Genomic DNA, 6000 nt, shown 5'->3' with positions numbered 1-6000 from the left:
AACTAATTTTATTTAAGAATATTGGACGTACCTACATTGAACATCCCTACTTTCGAATGAACCGTCTAAATGATGGCATTGCAATGAACTTGAATGAAAAATATACATCTGCGCCACCTCTCTATGTACCTCATTGATTAGGTTGAACACGAAATGAATACAAATGAACATCCTCTACGGCTTTTTGACAAAGTGTGAGCAAGAGGGAAATAGATCAATGGGAAAATAATGAATCCTTTCATCCTCGTGTGCTAGGGAAAGAAAGTTAAACGTCAGAAATCTCTTCACATGCAAAAAGAAATCAGCTCTCAAAATCAAAACAAAGCATCGCAAGGGTTGGTTTAGTTGCAAGCTGATTATTTTCCAGTGAGTTCGTGTTAAGTGTACTCGAAATAGTCTTTCAAAGAACTGCTTTTTGCAACCACTCATAGGAAGGAAACACGAAAACGTAAGTTTAATATGTGTCATCCAGAGAATCTGGTTTATTGTGTTTAACGAAATAATATTATTATTTCAGCTGTTTTTGAATAATGCCTCGAATCATTCAGCCATCTGGTGCTCAGAAGAGGACAGCTTTGAAGCAGAAGGCAGAGAAAGATGCAGCAGTGCTGACTAAAACTCCTCGTCTGTCGAAGTTTTTCAGTAGTGAATCAAAAACTGAAAAAGATCCCGTGCTCCTACTGCGCCCGATAAACCAGCTGAAACACATAAACAAGGTTTAGAATATTCTAAGGTGGTTGGTTGCTGCCTTTCCAAAGTGTACTGAAAATGCTGTTCAAATTGAAGTTGGGTCTTCAAAAACATATGATGGAACAATGTCCAGCGATCCGTCTACCTGGTTCCCAATCACAGAAAACCGTGTTTCTTTATTGGCTAAATCTGCAGTGAACCAAAATAAAAAGGAATCTAACCCGTACCCGGAATCTCAACGCTGCTGTCAACCGACCGACGGTTGTACTGGCAGTATTAATCGCTTTTTCAAAAACTCGAAGTTTTACACCAGACACGACAACGGAGAACAGGGTTTGAGGAAATGGCTCATCTACAGTTTATCAAAAGGTATGAATGTGCCATTTTTTATCAATTCAGTTTAATAATTCATCACTGGCTCATCAGGTACCGTTTACTGCTTCTACTGCACACTCATGACAACAAACCGCGATGCGTTTTCAGAGCAGAAGGTTTCAATAATTGGAAGAAATCGGAGGAAAAAATGAAAACACATGAGCAAGGTCAACCACATCGAGAAGCGGTACTGAAGTACAATTTGCGATGTTCATAATCGAGTTACGTAGATAAGGAACTGGAAGCTCAGGTAAAAGAAAAACGGTTGTACTGGCGAAAAATTCTGCGTCGTACTATTGCTGTAATTATCTTTTTGGCGGAGACAGGTCTAGCGTTCAGAGGAAGTGACGAGATTATTGGCTCCAAACACAATGGCAACTTTTTGGGAATAATGGAACTAATTGCTCAATTTGATCCGCTTTTGATGAGTCAACTTAAGAGATGAACTAGCCTTAGGCTAAAAATCTCTTAAATAAAGTTAAAAAAAAAGATGAGTCAACTAAAGAATTTTGGGAATCTTGGAAGTGGTCGGGAATCGTATTTATCATCCACTGTTTAGAAGAAATTTTGCTACTAATGGCAAAGAAGGTTCAAAGTTTCATCATTATGGAACTGATAGCATCCAAATACTTTTCTGTACCAGATCTCACTCATACTGATCAGCTCACAATATGTTGTTTCTGGCAGACCAGTGGAAAGATTCTTGACTTTCTTGCAGCCCAACTCTCATAAGCAGGTGACCTATCATACACTTTGCTAGAATTTCTTAAAAATCAAGGAATAAATTTCGATGACTGTCGTGGACAGTCATATGACAACGCGTCTAACATGGCTGGTCTCTATTCGGGAATGCAACCTCGACTTCTTGAAAAGAATCCATCTGCTGTTTTCGTTCCCTGTGCAGATTATTCGTTGAACCTAGTAGGTCATGCGGCTGTCTCTAGCTGTGTAAAAGCTGTTAGTTACTTCAGCTTCGTTCAAAAACTGTATACTTTCCTTCTTTTTTTTTAATTCTTTATTAAAGAGATTTTTAGCCTTAAGCTAGTTCATCTCTAAACTTTCCTTTCTGCATCTACCTGGCGATGGAATATTTTAAACGAATTTGTGAAAGGCAATGAAAGGAAATTGACGGTTAAATCTCTCTCCGATACTCGTTGGTCAGCACGTGCTGATGCAACTGAAGTTCTCCTTGAAGGATATGGAAGGCATGAGGAAGGCGTTGAGACATATTGCAGCTGCGAATGACCAATCTCCTGCAACAAGATATGAATCGCGTTCACTAGCTGATAGAATGGATCTCCTCGAAACTGCTTTGATGTTACGCTTTAACGAGACAAGCAAAGCTATGCAGGGCATCGCCGGATTCATTTTTGTAAGGAGAGCGAAACCGTTCTGACGAAGTAGAAGGTGAAGCTGTCGCTCTTTGTGACACTACTGAATACAGACCCACCAAAGGAAGACCACGGAAAAATCAACCCGAAACATCCAGTACATGCAAGGAGAACTTCAAGCGTCTTACATTTGATGTCTTACATAATCAACTTTCACAAGCATTACAAAAAAAGCGAGCAGCATATCAAGTGGTTCACGATAGGTTCAAGGGCATTGTTGATCTATGCAGTCTGTCGGCAGCAGAACTACGGTTTGAAGCTGAAAAGTTAGTTGGCATGTATCTGCATGATCTGAAAAGGCTCCTTGCTGATGAAATCGTACAGTTTGCAGCATTTGCCAAGATTAGGGCATGTCTAACAGCATCTGCACAGGCTATACTGCTGAACGATGAAGAGTTAGCAGATACGTTTCCGAACGTATACATTGGTCTGCGAATGTATCTGAGTTTGATGGTTACGAATTGCTCAGGCGAAAGATCGTAAAGCAAATTAACTTTGATAAAAAGCAAACTGAGGACATCGATGGCTGACAAAAGACCCAGCTCTCTTTGTTTACTGAACATCCAAAGCAATGCTCTAAAGACGATCGATTTTGAAGAATTTATTAAAGATTTTTCAGAAACTAAATGTAGACGTCAGTGCTTCACATAAGTTTCTTAATCCTTTTAATGATCTGTATTATTTTATGTACATTAAAACAAAGAGAATTAAAGCAACTCCAAGCAACTGATGCATTTTTTTGAACTTAGAAAGGTTTTAGGGGCACCGTATATTTTATCAATTAAATTTTGTTTTTTTTTAATACTAATTAAACCCGCATTTTTTAAATTAAAACTTCGAAAACAGCTTACATTTGGGCCCCCCAAAGATATTTGCCCCGGGCCCCCCGAGTCCTAAATCCGGCACTTGGTAGGTGTACCAGTAATAATGGTGTACTTTTAGTTGCGGTATGGAGGTTGTGCCGGAATAGTGAGGAGGACCCGGATAAGATTATTTTTCATCGGTACCTCTCCTAAAATAAAGCATATTTGCATATTTCTACTAATTAATTTTCCTTAAGATGTTCACTCCTTTGCACCTATAGTTGCGGTAGTGTTCTTATAAAAGTGGAACCCATAAGAAACCAATGCATTCCACTATTATAGGAACCAAAGTTAGCAACTACCACAACTACTGGAACAGTGTTCCTATTAATGGAGGACGATCTTTCTAAAATTTTATGCAATTTTATTACAATGTAATATTTTTCTATCACAATAGAGGTTGAGAGCTATAGATTGACGTACAACAATTGTGTGTACATCGTATATTTTTTTTTATTGATAAATTGGCTGAGTACCTCCACTACTGGCTCACCCACCCTAGACAAAAAATCAATCAATATACTTTAAAGCATTTTTCGTGGAATATTCTTGCATAAAGGCAGTACATGATACAGTGGAAAATAATTAGAACAATGTTTCACTTAATAAAATTGAAATCGTGCATATATTTTGTTATTATATTTTGTTTGAATAGGAGCCAAAGTCGGAGTCTATCGATTTAAATCCGATTCCACAGCCCTGTTTAAATATCTCTAGCATTGCACGGCTCGCACAGGCTGATCGATGTAGCAATCGACTTATGTGATCACCTAATTCTCCATCTCAGTGTTGATGCTCCGTCTCATTTAGATAAATGGGCACGATTGCACATTCACTCATCAAATCATTTCTCATCACCTTTCGAGAACAAAACGTCAGACAAGTTTGCTTGTTCCGATGCAAATTGACCGACACAAGAGGGGAGATAACATCGTACACGAATTGGCACCATGTTTAGCAAACGACTCATGGTACGATGGCACAGCATTCGGGTCAATGTCATACGCTGCATGCAAATTTGGCAACAATCTCCTACGCAGCAGCATCGTTTAAAATCGTCTGCTTCAGGGCCAACCAGAGAGATCTCCTCTGAAGAAGTTTGTGATAAATATAGTTGCTTGTGGCTCCTGGTGAGTGTTTCACACCATTCTCTAGTTTGTATCTAGTTTGACGATTCTTACCTTTCGTCCCAGTCTTCTATGGATGTTGTACCCTTGGGTGAGGCTTTCTCCGCACCGAAAAGTATTTGTGGCAGTGTGTGGCACTTTCATTCGCCTTTTTTTGGCATGATCAAATGTGTATCACTTGAAACGTTCCGCCTGCCAATGGAATGACATGCAATTTTTCATGAAAATCGTCGTTGTCGTCGTCGCCGAATCACAACCTTCAGCTAAAGGCGGCCGGGTCTTGCTCACGAAGACAAATCGGGCGAAGAAAAACGCGATTCCCGCGGTCAATTAGGCTCTAACGAGTAGCATTTTTTTCACTTCTTTCAATCGGGAAATCATCACCCGGTCAATCACCTGGTCCTGTAGGTATCCAGCTGAGCGGAGCGATACGAAAAGTATGAGCTAATTGGTATAAATTTCTTTTGATTTCAAAAACAACAACCGTAATGCGAACGGCTTCAAAGTGAACCTTTAATTAGTGCTGCAATCGAACTCGGCAATTAAATTTTCAACGATAATGCCATCGGACATAAGGACAGCAGCGCCGGTGGTAGTTTAGAAGGATGTGCGAGACAGATGAAGACCTCTTGACTAGGTCGACTTCAAGCTGATGCTGTGCTTGTACGGCTGAATCAAACGCACACTGGCGTACTTGGTGGAAGGGTTCTTTGCGGAATCGAGTTGTGCTTTCAGAAAACAGGATAGACAGATACTTATAGACTGCTTAATTCAAATCAGTGAAGCCAGAATCACGCAATTCTTCGACAAGAATTTTGTAATAATTTCCAGTGATCCAAGCCTCGATTCTAAATAATACTGAAACATTTCAAATTATTAGATGAGAAAATGTGCTTCCTGACATAGGTCTTGATTTACCTAAGGAAAGGGCAAATGGAATCAAAATTACCGGGCGTTCCAATGTCAACGAGTACGAACACACGGCGTATATACACGTGATGAAAAACTGTACCAGGATGAACATTGTAAACAGTCGTACATAGTTGGGACGTTTCTAAATATATGGCAAAAAAAAAAAGGTTCACGTTAGTTCAAGAAGTGATATGTTTCACCTACCTTGTAGGTTCCAACGATGAGAACTACTGACAACCAGATGTGTGCGAGCGCTGGACCAGCGATACAAATGAATATCAACATATCTGAAACCGAAACAAGCAACCATTGAATTTTAAATTTAAGCCAGACGTCACATCAACACTTACAGACAACCTCTAGTGCATAATCTTCCTTCCGTACCGGGTGCCTGGACATAGCTGTCGGCAGTGCCATACTTGAGTAGACGAGAACCACCGTAAAAATGAGTATGTTCAAAACAGCGAAGAAGTAGCACAAGGCTTTATGGTAGCAGGACGAGCGGGACATGCTTGGTTGTAAGACTTTTGAGACGATAGCATATGTTTGGTGGTTATAACGGTGCTTGCTGCGATGATATAGAAAATATTACTAAAATGAGTTAGTTTTTCAAAAACTGGCTCCTCACTATTCTTTGGCAGA

Source organism: Ochlerotatus camptorhynchus, unplaced genomic scaffold (genome assembly GCF_037179485.1).
Source record: "Ochlerotatus camptorhynchus isolate MF236.1 unplaced genomic scaffold, CSIRO-AGI_Acam_v1.1 ptg000132l, whole genome shotgun sequence".
Lineage (NCBI taxonomy): Eukaryota > Metazoa > Arthropoda > Insecta > Diptera > Culicidae > Ochlerotatus > Ochlerotatus camptorhynchus.
The sequence above is the reverse complement of the archived record's forward strand: the minus strand, read 5'-3'. Positions refer to the sequence as shown.